Source organism: Lissotriton helveticus, chromosome 6 (genome assembly GCF_964261635.1).
Source record: "Lissotriton helveticus chromosome 6, aLisHel1.1, whole genome shotgun sequence".
Taxonomy (NCBI): Eukaryota; Metazoa; Chordata; class Amphibia; order Caudata; family Salamandridae; genus Lissotriton; species Lissotriton helveticus.
The window spans coordinates 1,236,266,940-1,236,285,068 of NC_136067.1; the positions used below are offsets into that span (position 1 = coordinate 1,236,266,940).

Consider the following 18,129-nt stretch of genomic DNA (forward strand, 5'->3'; position numbering starts at 1 on the left):
AAGTAATAAAGAAGAAATAGAATAGGGAAGAAGAAAAGAAAAGAGTTAAACAAAGTAGTTTAAAATTAACCAAAAGTAGCAGAAAACACAAAAATATAGAGCTAGAAAAATAGAGGGATAGATAATAAGTAAAATAGATAAAAAAACTTCAAACAAGCAAAGGATGGCAGAGATTGACAGAGGATACAGAAAGCATGCCCAGAACCATAGCAATGAATGAAAAACAAGATGGCCGCGCCCGTTCACGACCGCGTGGGTAAGTTCGCGCGAGATTTCCCCCGCGATCACACGCGAACATGTACTAGCGAGTCGCACACTTTGCGAGATTACACATAGCGGAATTACGTCACGCAAACAAGATGCCGTGCCCATGTACGACCGCTAGGGTAACTTCGCAAACGTTGCGCTACAAGCGGCTTGCGAACACGCAATAAATCACGCGAACAAACACGCCGCAAAAAAAAACAAATCGTGTATTCGCACGAATTCGCGGCTTCCGAAATCGATCTCGCCCGAATTCGTGCCCCGCGAATCACGCGAAATTGCAGAAAAACGATTTTTGCAAAACTGAAAGCACTCAGCAGGTGCAAAAGTTCAATCTTATCATTAGTAACCATTCCCTCTAGTGCTTTCTGAGGGGCCCCTCCAGAGTTCAGTTGCCTACTTGCAACTATTCTATGACCCTGCTCTGACCCTCACAGCAGGCTCAGAGAATAGCTACAAGTATGCCACAAAGGTCCTGCTAAAAAAAATTAGATTGCAACAGAAAGCAATTACAGATAAGGAAGCAGGTGCCAGACTGGAAGTTCAAATTCAGTGACACATTAATCAATCAGCCCCTAATTCATTCATGTCAGTTGAGGCAGGGCAGGTGTGCTTTTCCCCCCATAATCTACAGTGATGAAACAGAGGGTGGCATGGGTGAGCCAGAGGGTGGCAGTGGTGAAACAGAGGGTGGCAGTGGTGAAAAAGAGGGTGCTGTGATGAACCAGACGTAGAAACAACATGGTCGCGACCATTGCTACCCGACAAGTAAGTTAGCGTTTGCGAACTGGTAAAAAACCCTCGCGAAAAGGCAGAAACACTTGCAAACTCAAAAAAAATCCGCAAAATTCGCGGGAGTTCGCGAATTTTGCGGATTGCGAATCCGTAAATACGCAATTTCGCGGATTGCGAATCCGCAAAATTCGCCCATACTTAGGTCTGTTATCCTTTTAAATTCAGGCAGCTTTTTTTGGTCTGTTACACTATCTGGCACAGCAAAAACTGGACTCCGGCTAGTTTGCACAAGCTGAAATTAAGAGAGAATGATCTTTGTTGGAATTGTAACTCAGTTCCAGGCACCCATGAACATATGTTCTATGATTGTACCATATTAGACTCCTTTTGGGGCCTGATTCTAAAACATTTACCATTAATCTTTAATACACCTATAGTGCTCTTTTTACCTATGATTTTGCTGAGTCCATGGGCCATAGATACAGCTTTACCTCTTGACAGTATAGATTTGGAGCTCTTAGATTTGCTTTTATCCATTGCAATTAAAATTATACTTACAGAATGGAAATATTTTCACCTCCTTTCTTACTATACTTGGTGGGCGTGGGTTTCATATCTTCGTGGAGCTCATTCTTTTGTTGAAAAGAAACATTATTCGCCCTCAAATGCAATAGGGTATGGCGTATTTTGGATAACTACATGGATTTATCTTCTCACGGGTTGGTAGCTCAATATCCTTTTGAATCTGTTTCTTAACTTACTTTTCAGGAGTGTAGCAGATGTTCCCTCCCGCCATCACATCATCTTTCCTTCCCTCTGGCATCCTTTCCTCTTTCTTTCTTTCTCTGTTTCCTTCTTTCACCTCTTTCCCCTCGCTGATGTATCCTATTTACCCATTAATACAAACTCACACATGACTTTACTGGGATATATGCTAATATTTCATTTGTCACATATTCCTGGATAATTTTTACATAATAACTTTGACATCTAATTATCCAAATCCAGTAGTTCTTTGTTCGATAGTCCTTTGTAATTCCTTCTTTTTATATATTGGCTTCTGATTCTTACGTATTGCTACTATATTGCAAATGTATTTCTTTTTAACTAAAACAATAAAAATATTTGAACACAAACGACAAAGTGAGAGCCCTTCGATCAGGCTTATGGTATGAAGACAAGCTAGACCTAGATCAGAAGCAAAGGTTGATTTAGGTTGGTGGCTAGAAAATGTAGACGTTTGGAACGGGCAAGCGATCTTTGGTTGTTGTCCAGATTTCGTATTGGAGTCAGATGAGAGTCTAACTGGTTGTTGGGGTGCATGTTTGGATGTACAGGAGACTGGTGAATTTGCAGACAATCATGGAGAGTAAGCAACACAAACTGTTTAGATTTAACAGCAGGACTCTATACTCTCATGAGTTTCCAGCACTGTTGAAGATGGACAATGTTTCTGCAGTGACCTATATATAGATCGATTAGGGGGCACCAGGTCCCATGGACTGTTAGAGTTGGAAAAAAGCTTTGGTTATTTTCTTTAGAGAAAGAAATCGGTTTGAGGGCAGAGTATTTGCCTTGGAAGGATTGGAATTTGAGGTTTGTGAAGGATTACAGCAATTGGAAGCTGAATCAGGAGTGCTTCAAGAAGATAGATTGGTCATGCGGTCCTCTGGAGACAGATCTTTGACAAGCAGGTTGACATTTCAGGTAAAGAATTATTACAGATGGATGCCAGATCCAGGGGCCCTAGCAGTGGATGCTTTTCTACAGAGTTGAACAAGCTCTTATGCGTTTCTCCCCTTCGCTATGACTCTTAGGGTTCTGCAGAAAGTGAGGAGAGAGGAAAGTGTTCTACTGCTGGTAACTCCATTTTGGGTGTCAGAGGTGTGGTCTCCAATGCTTTTGGAACTTGCATGTGAAGTACCATTTTATCTTCCTGCGATGGAGGATTTGTTGAGAGCCGTAGCTGGAGAGGAACATCCTTTGGTTTAGAGAGGGGCTTTGTTTCTTGTCTGGGAAGTATCAGGAGATCTTCAAGTGTGTCAGGACTTTCGGGAAAAGGCACAAGAATTATGGGTATGTTGTGCTTGCAAAGGAGTTTGGATCCCGTGAAGTCACCTATAGAGGTTGTTAACTTTCATTAGGAACAATTCAAAAAAGGCCTTAGCGACAGAACAATAAATTGCTACAGATCAACATTGTCTGCCAGACACAGTCAGGTTGATAATAGACATGCGGGTAAGAATGTGTTGGTTTGCAGGGTCCTAAAAATTATCAGATTGCGGAGACTTCACAGGGCAATATATGACGTCTTATGCGATGTCAATATGGTTTTATTCTTGTTGACCTCATGGCCAAGTAATAGGCATTTGGGGTTGAAAAGATGAACTATGAAGTTAGCATCTTTGTCATGTTTAGTTTCTTGTTGCAGAGTTTCAGATGTAAAAACTTTGGGGGTAAGTAACAGATGTTATGACTCTTTGTGGTGATATTTGATATTACAAAAAGAACTAAAACAATGTCAGAGACTATTATCCGACATTTGAAGAGTGTAAGAATGTGTGTAGTAGATTGAATGACAGAGTATGATTCTAGAATGGAGAAGTATCATCTGAATGGAGTGAACCAATTAATGATTTCTTTTTCAAAGCCATTTAAGGCTGTGACTACAGCTACTATTGCAAGATGGGTGAAATGTACTATGCAACAAGCAGGTGTCGATTTGCAAAAATGTAAAGCTCATTCAATGAGAGTTGCAATGGCGAGCCAAGCTTTTTGGAAAGGCGAGACTGGAAGATATTATGAGAGTGGGTAATTGGTTGAATGCTTCCATGTTTGCAAAACATTATTGCAAGCCAATTGATCACATGGCAAATGTGGTATTAGAGACATACCAACATTCATAATGATAGCCTCAGAGCTTCTAATGAAATAGTGATTCTCCAAACAAAGTGCATAGAGAATCAATAATTCGGTGTACGGAGAAAGAATACTCGTGTGAGAAATGGATGTGTGCAAGAAGAGAATTCATACAGACTAAACAAGAGGAAGGAACAAGGTTTAAAAGGGGAAGATGATTCCATGAAGGGACTATTTATATGCTGAGGAAGGTTCTAGCTCTGGATTGTTAATGTTTTATGGTGTAATATGTTCTTTAAAGTGCTGAAAGGAGTGGCATTAAAATATTTATGGATAATGCTACCCTCTGTGTCTTTAATGAAATTCTGATTTCATTACAAGACCGGAGGCTACCATTATGCAATTACTTTTATTTGCTACCCAAACATGCAGCCCTTTAAAGAATACTGAATACATCACAAAGTAATAGAATGTTCATCTAGGCACTATAAATATGATGTGCAGTATATCAGTTTCACTTCTCCTTTTTCTTGTAAATTATTCTTGTGAATTTGTTACTGAATTATACTGCTAAGATCACATAAAGCATGTGGTTTATATCATTATGTCGTTTTACTTATAGTTATTTTAGTTTCTTATAACTCTTTACTATGTTTTTATCCCTAAAAATGTCTTAACTATTAAAATTGTGTTTCTAGTGTTTATTCTTCACACCCTTCCAATTTACGGGAGGGCCAGGTAAGTCGTAGCATTGTTAGAACATTTGCTATCGTTGAAATGACTCCCCTATAATTTAAACGAGAAATAAAGAATCCAACTTTTCTCCTTTGTTTATTTAGTTACCGAGGATGCGGTCAACTGATTGGAGTTGCAGCACGTTCTCGGAAGCGCTTACATGCGCTTTGTTTATTTGGAAAATAAAGCATTGCCAGCAGCTTCCTAGGCTGACCTCAACGTAAAGAATCCTCACTGTGGCTCTCCTGCAGCTTAGTAACCGGAGCCATTATCACCAGCTTCCAGGTGACGTGTATACTGCATCACAGGAGTGACTCAGTACAAGGAAGGCGTGTGTCCTTCTTTTGTGTTGACACTCCCTGGAGAGTGCTGTGCGCGTTGCCATGACTACAGCTCTTCGTTCGAGCTGAAACGGCTTCAACACACAGAGGAATTTACCGGAGACTAACGTTTACCTATTCCCTGCTAAATATTTATTATTTTAGCCCCCCTAGTGGGCAATTTGTTTTTTTCACAAAATAGCTCCATATAATACTTTTTAAAAATGGAAGAAAAGAAATAAGATCACTTCAAACTGTGAGCTTGGCGAGACGCCTAGACTATTTATTATTTGGGCCTGATTTTTATATTATTTACTCCTTCGAGAAACCCTTCTATGTATTCAGAAACACATAATCCCCAATCTAAAGTTCTTATAGGGGAAAATATTATGAGGTTTCTGGAGGAGGAACTCAGATCCTCGGTTAAGGAGGCGGTGGACGCCGCACTGACTAAGAGGAAGAGGGAAACCCCCACTGAGGAGATTTTTTTCCCCCTCTCGGATGGAGACTCCCCTTCTACCTCAGAACCCCAAAAATGAGAGAAGGTTTACCAAAAGAGGAAACATTTAGAGGAGGCTTCTAATCACGCCTTTAACCCAGGTAGCCTTCACGCTACAACAGAAAATGGTGCTCCTTACAGCACAATAGCGAAAGGCCACCCTTCCAGGGCAGAAAGAAAAGTTGTCCGCAGCAGCATGATAGAAGGAAGTGACCCTCATGGCACAAGAGAAAAGAATGATGTCCATAACTCCTCTTCGGAGTACCTTGACTATGATGAAATGCAAATGGATGAGTTTATATTTGATCCAGAGGGCACCGTTGATACTATTGAAATGTTAGACCATGTTCTGGAGCAAGCTTCATCGTCCTCAGGGATCCCTTTGGGGGGATATGTTCAACCCCACAATCATTAAGCACCCACATAGTGCTGAATTGTGGCCTATGGATCACGTACCTAAATATTTGAGTCACTGATTAAGGAAAGGCCTCAACAAGGAAACTCGTAATATGATGAGAAATGAATGCCCCAGACCCTCAACCGGGGACAAAGTCTATAATACACCTAATCTAGACCCGGAATTCATTACATTCCTATTTAAATGTGGGAAAGACCCCAGGAAGGGCATTGGGAAATGTTCAAAACAATGCCAGGACAAACTCCTGGACATACTTGGCCCACTTACCCACATATTAGATATGGCCAAGGAAGCAAGGGGGTATAATACACCTGTGAATATCGACCACTTGAGGGGCTGGTCCCAGCGGACTATATGCCTTTTAGGTAATGCCAATACTAACCTAATCACCGAAAGACGCAAGGCTGTAACCCAAAGCTGGCTGACTTATCTTCTAGGGAGGATATGGGCGATGCAAAAGGCCTTCTTTTTGGAGACGAATTTGTTAAGTCGCTGGAAAAGTACATCTCCACATTGACAGCCTTTAGTAAAGTTCAGACCAATATGTGTAGAGTGTTCAGCTCACGCCCCTTTTTGGACGGGAGAGGACCAGCTGTCAGCAGTGGAACTTACAGGTCCCACTTCTATCCACAAGATCAGAGAGGTCCCTTTAATTACAACAGAGGTTATCGCCAGAACTCCAATTTCTTCCCACAAAGAGGAAGAGGCTCAAGACCCTGTGGCGGAAGATCAAGATCTTCTAACCAAGGATTTCAAGGTGAGCAAGACAATTTTACACAAAACCATAAAAGTAGGAGGGACTCTAAGATGTTTCCCCACAACTGGGAAAGAATAACACAAGATCCTTGGGTTCTGGAAACAGTAACGGGTTTCAAAATAGATTTTTGGGATTACCTAGTCCAACACAAAATTCTCAGAGAAATGAGTGTGGATGGAGAGCAGATGAGATTAATAGACTTAGAAGTGTCTCAAATATTGGTTAAAGGACCCCTAAAGAAAGTCTTGGGTCTAGAAACCTTAGAAAAGAGATTCATAACCTCAATCTTTTTAGTGAAAAAGAAGGACAAAGGTTAGCGCCCAGTCATAAGCCTCAAAGATTTAAACACTTTTCTAAACTACAGACATTTCAAGATGGAAGATATCCATCTTCTGAGAGACATCTTACAATCCAAAAATTGGCTGGTAAAGTTGAATCTCAAAGATGCCTACTTTACAATACCTATGGACAAGGACAGTCAGAAGAATCTCTGCTTTCTCTGAAAAGGGACTCTTTACCAATTCCTATGTCACCCTTTCGGTCTGTCCTCAGTGCCATGGTGCTTCACCAAGGTACTCTGACCTGTGGTAAGCTTTCTGAGGGAAAGGGGAGTTCGACTCATATCTGGACGATATTCTGATTATGTCCCAGAGCAGAAGTACTGACTCATTTATCCTGGACAATAAACCTACTAGAGAATCTGGGCTTTATTATAAACTTATAGAAATCCATCATGACCCATTCTCAAGAGCTAGTATTCCTGGACTTTCAGGTAAATACCACTTTGTCACAACTAGTTTTACCATGCAAGAAATTCCTTATAAAGGATAAAAAAAGAAATAAAGATGGTCTTATCGAAAGACTCCATTCTTTTAAGGGACCTGGCAAGAGTCCTGGGTCTTCTTTTTTCCTCAATTCGAACAGTTTGCCCAGGCCCCCTCCATTACAGAGCACTTCAGAGATTGAAAGTGTGGGGTTTAAGGAAAGGTCTTTGTTCCGGGGACACAGTACCCCTAGCGAAAGATGCCCGGGAAGACCTTCTTTGACGGCAGAGGAATCTCAAAGCATGGAATGGAAAGCCATCCTCTCGGACTTCATCCTGGAATCGGATGTAAGCAACCGGGGCTGGGGAGCCTGGTTAGGCAACCTAGAAACAGGATTGAAATTGTCATCAGAAGAACAATCACTACACATAAATTGTCTGGAGATGCTAGTGGGGCTAAATGTGCTAATGAGTTTCAGGGAGAAATTAAAGAACTCGAACACTCTGATTCGCCTAGACAGCTTTTCAGGAGTTTCTTACGTAAATCGGTTCAGAGGGGCCAAATCCAGGACTTTATCAGTTATAGCAGCTCAAACTTGATATTTCTGATGGCAAGAGAAAATTACTCTTTGAGCAGAATTTATATCAGGGACAACAAATGTAAGGGCAGATTGGAACACAAGGTTTCTCAGAGATTCCAGCAATTGGAATTTACATCAATAGGTTTTTTCTCTGATAGAAAATCTCTGGGGTTCGATCCAAGTGGATCTTTTTGCCAGGAGACTAACATATCTGGTTCAGACATATTTCAGTTGGAGACCAGACCCAAATGCTTTAGCTGTAGATGCATTCCTTCAGGACTGGGGGAAGATGAGAGCTTACGCATTTCCCCCTTCTCCATGATTCAGAGAGTTCTGTGGAAGGTGAGACTAGAATTCAGTAGCATCATTCTAATAACCCCCTTTTGGAAATCTCAGGTGTGATTTCCCTGAGTGATGGAACTTTCAATAGACATCCCACGCCTTATCCCAGCGTCCTTGGGTCTTCTTCTGAGTCCACATGGAGAGGAACATCCTATAATACTAGAAGGGAAAATAAACCTTCTTGCCTGGAAGATCTCAGGAGATCTTTCAGGAGAGGCTAAAAGTTTACTGGAGGAATCTTGGGCGCCAGGAACTAGGAAAAGGTACATGGGTGTCTGGAAGAAATTGTGTAGTTGGTGCTTGGAAAGGAATTTGGATCCCGTGGAAGCCCCTATACAACAAATAGGCAACTATTTAGCACATCTTTTCGACTCAGGTTTATCCTACAGAGCTATAAATTCCTAAAGAATTGCAATTTATTCAGGCCATGCTCTAATTAACAATTTAGCTATTGGAAGTAATGCCCTAATCAAAAGAGTAATGAAAGGGATCAGATTAAAAAGACCCCCTAAATCACGCTACAAATGCCTAAGGGAGGTTAATCAGATTTTTGAACTTTTTTGTAATTGGCAAGACAATACCCTGCTTTCACTTAAACAAATATCTATGAAACTTGCTACCTTATCATGCCTAACCTCCTTTAGGAGGGTTTCCGACATCAATGCCCTAGAAATTTCTAATAGGTTCTATTCAGCGGAAGGTGTACATTTCGACATTTGGAAGAGAACTAAGACTATGTCGGAATCCATATTTAATAAGTATCAATAAGAGAGAGAGGAACAGAAATAGGCTAGTTCACTTCCCCTTGGTATAAATGTGAAAATCAAAAAGAACTAGCTATTGATTAGAATTTTAAAGTGTGTGTTTCAGAGGTAAGGAAAACAAACATTTTTTTTTTATGAAGGCCCTCACCCACCATCCTAGTTGGTGGCATGCTTCATCATTGGGCCCAACCCGGGGCACCGAATGTGCCTCGGGTGTGCTGCTTTGTCTGCTTATAACGGAGCTGATTTTGTTAAGTGAATGTGTAGTGAGGGTGTTAAGCGTGTAGGTTTAAAAACTGTCCTAAGGGTCCCAATGTCCACAAGGGTTATTTTAATAAAGGGCCTTTGGCAGTGTTAAAAGCAAGGCGGCGGATGTGAGTGGAGGTGACTATGAGCTCCCCCAAGGCACATTCGGTGCCCTGGGTGGGGTCCGATGATGAAGCATGCCACCAACTAGGTTGGTGGGTGAGGGAATCCATATTTAACCTTTCTTCCACGATAATGAGAAATTATGTGTGGTTAATTTTATGAAAGAATATGACAATAAATTATCTAGTCTTAGAACGGATGGCCTTGATCAATTACTTTTATCATATGTAAAACCCTACAAAGTAGTCTCCACTGCTACCTTAGCAACATGGATTTGCACAATTATGAACAGGTATAAATCTCTCTAGATTCAGAGCACACTCTTCAAGAGGAGCTATGGCTAGTAAGGTATTTTGGGCAGGGGAATCCCTCCCCAAAACCCTTAAAGTAGCTGACTGGTCTAATGCAAGCACCTTTGCTAAATTGTATTTAAGACCAGTAACCTAGCCTTAATTGGCTTTAAACATGCATAATAGTAGTCTCCGGTCCAGGAATGAAATGCCGGTTCTCCGAGAGATTCTTGATTTCATTAAAGACAATGGAGGCTAACATTATCGCACCCTCCTCTCCCAAGGACTTTGAGTTATAGTGTCTCGTGTTGTGTAATAACTGTTTATATTCATTATGCATAATGTTCATGTCAGTATTGTTTTTCTCTGCCTTCTTCCTTCCTATTAGAACTTCTTTACGGTGAGAACATTTTCTCATTTTTCTTAGAATCAAATGCATAAGTTCTTACAGCCACCGAAGAAGAAGCGATTTACCACTTGGGATCACACAGCTAAAAGAGGAGGAGGAAGCAGCACACATGATATTTATAGTGCCTAGATGAACATTCTATTACTTTGTGATGTATTGAGTATTCTTTAACCACTTGGATGCTAAGGCATCTGAAGGATGTTCATGTAATTTCCATTGAAATCAATGGAAACTCCATGACGAGCTGAGCTCGTCATGAGCGTCGAAGGAGTTAAAGGGCAGCATGCTTGGACAGCAAATAAAAGTCATTGCATAATGTTAGCCTCTGTTGTCTTTAATGAAATCAAGATGTTCTCGGCATAATAATTTGAGAAGCGTCATTCTCTAGGCACTTTATTTGGAGAATGGCTATTCTCTTTCTCACAACAGTTCAGAGGCCAGGAGGCAACTAGTGCCTTGACAGATTATAAACCGTATTAGTTATTATATTTTTTGTCATTTTGTGCTTGTTTAGCATATATTCTCATGTGTTCAGACTCTGTTTTTAGGTCTCCTGGCGTTTAACAGCGCGTCAGCGCTGTGTCCGCCAGGAGATCTTTTGTCACTGACTGTGCTTCCCAGGAGACAGTACCGGCCGCGCGCATTTTCTCTCCGAGGAGGCGATTAGAGCTGGGCACGCGCACGCGAACGAGCGCTGTGGCCAGCTGCTGTCTCCTGGGAAGCTCCCACACGCATGCGCATTCACACAGACACAGACACACACACGAGCACCCATGCACGCACGCACGCACGCACGCACATACATACATACATACATACAGAGACACACACTCTCCCATGCATACACACACACACGAGTGCGCCGAGGCCCCCCCCGCCGTCACACACATACATACACACACGAGCATACACACACACACACACGTGCACCGATACCCCCTCCTACCTCCTACAACTAAGTTGTCCGGTCCTGTTCTCTTCCGTGCAGTCCTTGGATTCCGCCGGTTTCTCCTCTCGTTGCCCGCTGCCCGTCTCTGCCGGTCTGTGATCCCACTTCTGGCCGTTTAGCGCGCATGCGTGTGATTGCACGCATGCGCTTTCCAGATCCAGCGGCGAACACTACTCCTGCTTGAGCAGCGTTAACCCCATCGCTGCCAGCCAAGGCTGAAAACAGAGCAGAAGCAGCAGCCGCGTAGCTAGGGGGGGTGGGGGGGGGGCGGTCCGCCCCAGGCGGCACCTTATCTGAGGCGGCTGAGGCGGCCGCGGCCCGTGGGCGGGCCGGCACGCTCACTGTGACTGGAGAGGGGAGGCCGGAGGCCCGGCCCATTGCGGCCTGCTGCCTGTGAGTCAGTGACCTTGACCTGCTCAGCTGTGCTGTAGTGTGCCTGTGACTAGGGCGGCCGCGGCGCTCGGTGACCCCGGTGGCCAGGCGGTGCTCATTCAGGCTCAGCTCTGCTTAAGTTTGCATTACAGTCAGACAGTCAGTGTACACCGTCGACATGCAGATGCGATGGAGCGAGTCATGGAGATGGAGAACATATCAGCAAGCACGGGCCGGCACCGATCACGAGCGACGTCTGACGTCATCATGATCCATCATGTTTATCTCAGACTCAGAGAGTACAGGGCGGCAGGCCCCCACCACGTACCACCTCCCTCCCAGTCCCAGACTTGCTCACAGGGCCGTCAATTAGGTAGTGCGCGCGGTGCGCACAGCCGCAACCAATGATGACGGCCCTGTAACACTTTGGGCCAGCCCCCGCTCTCGCCGCCGCACTGGTGGTGACGCGTTACGCGCGGCGCGCAGTGCACGCCGCCCCCTTCCATCGTGTCGAGCCTCGAGGTCCGGGTGTGGAGACCGAGACCAGTCCTCCAGCACCATCCATTCTTCTTTCTTGCCACGTAACGAACGTTGTTGCCTTGCCTGCCCTGGCCCTGCTACAGGAGGCGGCCCACTGACTCGCAGGTACTTTCTTCCTCTTCATTTTGCTGCTATTTGATACCCTACCCTGTGTCCCTTTCTCCCGTGGTAGCGTTTTGTTTCTATCCAATACCTTTAAAAAAAATGATCGTATCATCTCAAAATCCAGGCACCTGTAGGAGGAGATGCATCCAGTCAACATCTGGAAAGCGCAGCACCGTCGGATTCTCCACAGGCCGCTGCCCTCTGTGACGTAGCAAGAGTGACATGGCTTTAGCGCGCAAGAAAGGGACGTGGTATCCTTGCCCCCTGATTGTTAGTAGAATAAAGCCCTATTTAGGGTGCATTGAGAAACTAAAACTGAAGGTCCTGGTGCCACTGCACCAGCCGCACTCAAGATAGCTAAGCCCTAGGTCAACTCAGCAGGGCAACTGCAGAGGCCGTCAAGTGTGGCTGACTCAGCCCTTCTGGTAGCCTAGTAGCAGTGCCTAAGCAGTTGGGCTTGTGACGTCGTCCAACAGCGCTGCTGATCTGCCCTTAAAAAGCAGAAAGCCGAAGAAGGCTGTTTGACAGCGACTCTGTGAAATACCGGAAGTGCCTGGTGCCCCCGAAAAGCAAATTAACTTAGGCTTAGGCTGTCCAGCGTCAGTTTTGGATTGGCATTTGTGGCAGTTTGGCAAAGCCAAAAGGGCCAGCTTGAAAGGACCAACGTGTGGCCCGTTTTTGTGTGCCATCACTGCCTACAGGATACAAGAACACGACCCACTCACTGCCAGTTCAACAGGGTACCCAGCATGGACCCAGAAGGGCCGAATCCACCCGCGGGCTGTCTTTCCACTCACCCTGTAGTTGCTTTGTGCGTTGGTTCATTTTATGTGACTATAATGAAAATCTAGCATGGAATCGGCGCTCTCGGACACTCACGTTCGGGCAGAGAAGTCAATTGTCGCTGGCATATAACTGACCCTACCCAGCCCAACAGGCCTCCAAGAGCTGCCCTGTTGTTTCCTCCTAGTGCTACAGTAGTAGGAGTACAGTACTGGGCTGTGGCGGTGGGTCAGGTGGCTCTGGGCGCCTGCGCCGGGCGGCACTCTCTCTGTGCGACTGGAAGCCCCTGCTGCCATCAAGGTCAGAGGTCGACTCGTCACGCACAACTTGATTGGGGTGAGCTCTGAGCTGGTGAGACAGAGAGAGTCGGATCGATCGCAACTTCGCGCAAGTGAGTGAGTCTGAGTCAGTCGAGACTGTCGAGTCCATGATGAGTCATTGAGATGGATCATGGGGGCGGCACCGTGACCGTGCACGGCAGGCCGCAGACAGTCGGCATACCAGGGTGGTGGTGGTGGGCTGTGATTGTGCTTGCTTTCAATGAAAACTGATAAGCTGACTATCACTGTTCCAGTAACACAGCAGCACCGAGCCTACAGACTAAGAAATCATGGCACAGACAGCCCAAGGAAATCAGGCCTGGCTCGACAGAGTGTGGAAATAGAATGTGGTGCCTGACAGTTTGCAAATCATCTTTATACAACAATTCAGAGTTTGATAACAAGTTAATGTAACACATTGTAATATACAATGCCAATAGCTCAAACTTTAAAGCTGGGAGACCTATTGCATTGTAAATGCTTGTTTAAAGTTGTTGTTGTCTGTCTGTGTCTTCAATTAGGTTGTATGTCTTTGTGTGTTTTGGTATTTCTATGGAGGGCGATGTGTTACATTTTGGGTTGTTTTCCTTCTCTATGTCCCTTTATGCCTATGACATGTTAAATGGAATGTGAATAATGTCATCAGTGTAAGCATGGGAATGGGACTTGGTGGGAACAGTGTTTAACAGCAGCAGGTGAAGAAAGCTGACGTTTCATTGGTGAATCAATAAAACATAAGGAGAGTAACTAACTGCATGGATTTCATTGATTGAACTTAACAGTCTGGCAGATCAAACACATGGGTTAGAGTTTATGGCTCCTAGGTCAAATTTGAAAGATGTTATCAGAATTATAATGTTCTTCTACAGCACAAACCAAATTATGTCTTGTGAGGGACAGATATATTTTGAGGATCTTTAAGGGTAATAAAGAGCTTGAATTTTTGTCCGATTAATGCAATCACTTTATCTAAAAATCTAGGGCCAGATGTACAATACTTGAATTTAGCAAGTCGCAAATTGCATCAAATTGCGACTCGTAATTTGCAAATCGCTAAATGCAATGTACAACAGTGTCTCAGACACTGCTTGCGATTCCCAATAGGGTTGTAAGCTGCATGCCTCATCAATATTCATGAGGCAAGCACAATTTGTGACCCCATTGAGAATGGCCAGCACTCACACTGATGGTGGCCTGCTGGGGTGCGACTGCTTTTTCAATAAAGCAGTTTTTATTTTAAATGTAGCCCGTTTTCCTTAAAGGAAAACGGGATGCATTTAAAAAAGAAAAATGAAATTTGTCAGTTTGGGGACCCCTTTCCGTTTGCGATTGGCTTACCACCCTTTTGAAAAGGTGGTAAACTGCGAGTGTTTTGCGACCGCAAATGTGATTGCAAAACAATCATACATAGGTGTGGGACTCGCTAGTAGGAAGGGACGCCCTTGGTAAACCCCTTCCAAACAGCGAGTCCCAAACCATATTTTGCGAGTCGCTAATAGGTTAGCAACTCATATATATAATGATAATATGGTTTGTACATGGGGCTGACTTCTTTTGCGGTTGCAAACGGGCCAAATTCCTGTTTGCAACAGCAAAAAGCAGTTGTACATCTGTCCGCTAGTCAGAAACACTGATTATAGTAAACAGCTGTTCTTGTGGATCTGGTTTAGTAATATTTTCCTATAAAGGTTTGGCCATTGGGATTTTGCTTGGGATCCATGGCATTAGTGCTGCTAAGAGAGAACATTCAAGAAACGAATGATAGGAGCAGCAGAGGGGTAGTCAATTGTCAATGGTGTAGCCCGCTTCAATGACCTTTGTTTATTTGAGGATCATGAGGGAGGCTATAAGGCTGAAGGTAGGGAATGAGCTGTGTGTGAGCCTTAGCAAGCATTTTTTAGGTATCTGAATGTTCTGAGTCATTCCAGAGCTAGGCCACAGAAGATTTTAAAATGTCCTTCGAACATCCCTCCTGTTTCTCACTTCTCACTGAGGACAGAGATGGAGTAAATAAATCTTAGAGCCTGACTAAGAACATTATGGCACACCACTTTCTAAAGGCATTTGGGGCACGTGTCCAAGCATAGGGGTGAAGAGGATCTACGGACCTGTGACTCTCTCCGGTCACTCCAACATCGCTTTTCATAAGCACCATTCCTCTTGCTTCTAGCAATGGACCCAATGTATGTTGGACCTGAGAGATGGGTCTGGCTGCCCCAAAATGCGGTCAACAGAACACCGCAGAGAGGCTGGAGATCATTACCTGCAACAGTTATTTTCTGGAGTCACTACAGCATGGCCTAACGCATAAGGAATAGTTTGGGGCGGCACAGAATCGTGGGAATAGGACTGCTATGGCCACAGAAGATCCACTGGTAGGAGGGTCCTAAGACCAGAGATCCCAGACAGTAAGTGTGCATGAACCTTTTTCTTTAGAACCTTTCTTTTAGTTTTTTCATGAACAGCATCACCAACAGAGGTAGAAATAATCAGGAGGGGTGGCACAGCTGGGGCGGACCTTCATCATCACCTCACAAATCAGTATATGATAAATTATCAACTTCAGCAGACATGAGACAGCATTATTATTATGATAAGAATATCAAAGCCCCAACAGGTATCTTCCTCGGTTGTATCTCCACCGGCATCTGAGTCAAGCTGATCGCTCGGGTGCCCCCCAGAGTTTAAGAAAACGTAGCATAGCTCCCTCCAAGACCTGAGGTCCTCCTCAAGTCTCTCATCCCTTCTTCTAGCCTTCATGTGCATCTCCTCAGCCAAAGTCCACTCACGCACATCTCTCAACCATGCACCCAGGGAGGGGGAGTGCATCCCCACCCAGATTATCACCGCCCTGCGCTTGTCCAGGATCAGAAGAAGTTGTAGTCATTTTTAATCCAGTTTGCGTTTCCTATGTTTTGTCACATTACTGTCGAAAACCTGTACCCCTTACTTTCATCTCCACAACCCAGGACCTGAAACAGTATACCTTGGGACAGCCCCAGGCCAGATGTAAAAAGTTTGCCCCCATGGCGCCACAGCGTGGGAACGTATCTGAACGCATGGGGTCAATGCGGCTCAGGCCTGATGGAGTCATATATGTGTAGTGTAGGTAGTTAAAGTGTATGAGCTTGAAGCATGCGTTACAAGACACTGTACATGTGAGGGTGTTATTGGCTCTCTACTTTGACTCAGACAAGGGATCCGAGAAGTCTCCGGCCCATGCCAAGCGAGCCCAGGGGGTTGGGGGGGGCACTACATCTGATCTCATGGCACTATAAAGAAGGGAGATAAGCCAAGGGCCTGAACCGCAAGTAAGCATTACGTCCAATGTTTGTGTTGTGGATGGATGTTAGAGTGTGTGATCGATGTTGCCTTAGCTAGGTCTAAGAGTCCAGGATATTAAAGATATTGTCCCCTACCCAAACCAAAGCAGTCACAAGCCTGCTCATATGAAATAAAGGTTTAATTTAGGTACAGGTCCGCCAACACCTGGCAACCCCTCTTCCTCCATGCCAGGAACGACATCCCCTCCATCATTCTTCGCACTGGAGATAGTATCCATACGGGGAGTTTCCTGTGAAAGGTGCGTGCTTTAATACACGTTCTACAAACGATTGCCACACTTGTGCAGTCTGTGTGACCACGTAAGGCATGTCACATCCAACTCCTGCACCCTCCATCAGAGCCATTTGAAGTCTTTCTGGCTGAACTTCCTCCCTCAGGAACCATTTTTCCCAGTTGTGTCCCTCGTCCAACCAAGCATGACACTATAGGGGTTTGGTGCAGAAGTTGCTGCCTGACAGGGTTGGCAGAGATCTCAGTGACATTGCATCTGTGGGTTTAGCCCTATACATAATCACGTCCCTTTATAATCTTCACATTTTAAGGTCCACGCTCTCTCTCCCTGGAGAATAACGTCCCTTCTTTTTTGTTTTGTTAAGCGGTAGGACGCTAATTCATGTTTTGAACCTTTCATGCCTCTGTTACAAACCATTGTGCATCCTCCTATTTAGTTACAGATAGTTTCTTAATTCATCCTGTGAATATGATACGTTAGAATAAATTCAAGTGCTATTTCATTTGTTGTATTTCTTATTTTATTCTTGATCAGGGCTTTTCATCATGTTCATAGCAGGATTTTTTGGTGATTTGTGAGCAGCCGACACATGTTTTGCCCCCTATTGGCCCATTTGCCTGAGGCTTTCTCAAGGCTTTTGTGTTCATTTATTTATTTATTTATATACAATTTATAATGCGCTCAGTTACCCAGGGGCATCCCGGCGCAGTACAGAACAAGAAGAAGCGCACTTTATCACTACACTGGAAACAGATAGGTCTTCAGAAGTTTCCTAAAAGGTAGGATCTTAGGCTCTGAACGGATCTTAAAAGGAAGGGAGTTCCACAGTGCCGCCACTTGCACTGAGAACCGCCTCCCCCCAGAGCGAGCTCTCTTTACTCTGGTTGACTGCAAGAGATGTCTTTGGTCCGACCGCAGTAGACGTGTGGGCTTATAGGGGCGAACCATGGGGGCAAGGAGCGGAGGGCCCTTACCATGCAGAATTTTATGGGCCGTACACAGCACCTTAAATTTCACCCGTTCCCTAACGGGAAGCCAATGAAGCATTTTCAAGGCCGGGGCAGCTGAATGTCTTCTGGGGACATCCATCAACACTCTAGCAGCTGCATTTTGTACCTGTTGGAGGGTCTTCAGAGTTGCTTCGGGGGCGCCAAGAAACACCACGTTCCCATAATCAAGCCTCGACAAGATTAAGCCACGAATCAGGAGCTTCCTCGCTAAATCAGGGAGCAGTGGCAAAACCTTGCGAGCTGACCGGAGCAGGCCGAAGCACACCCCTGCGGTCTTCCTGGCGTGAGTCCTCAGGGACAAGTCTTCCTCCAGCCATATTCCCAAGGTCTTGATCTCCTTCTTGGGAGATGGAGGATCACCCAGAGAC

At 44.6% G+C, this 18,129-nt stretch overlaps 1 protein-coding gene across 1 annotated transcript in view; it reads right to left on the minus strand.

The window, feature by feature from the left end:
• The window catches only part of DZANK1 (double zinc ribbon and ankyrin repeat domains 1), an 846,943-nt gene that overhangs the window by 650,857 nt on the left and 177,957 nt on the right, over positions 1-18,129 (minus strand). The gene's annotated exons all lie outside the window — the stretch shown is intronic.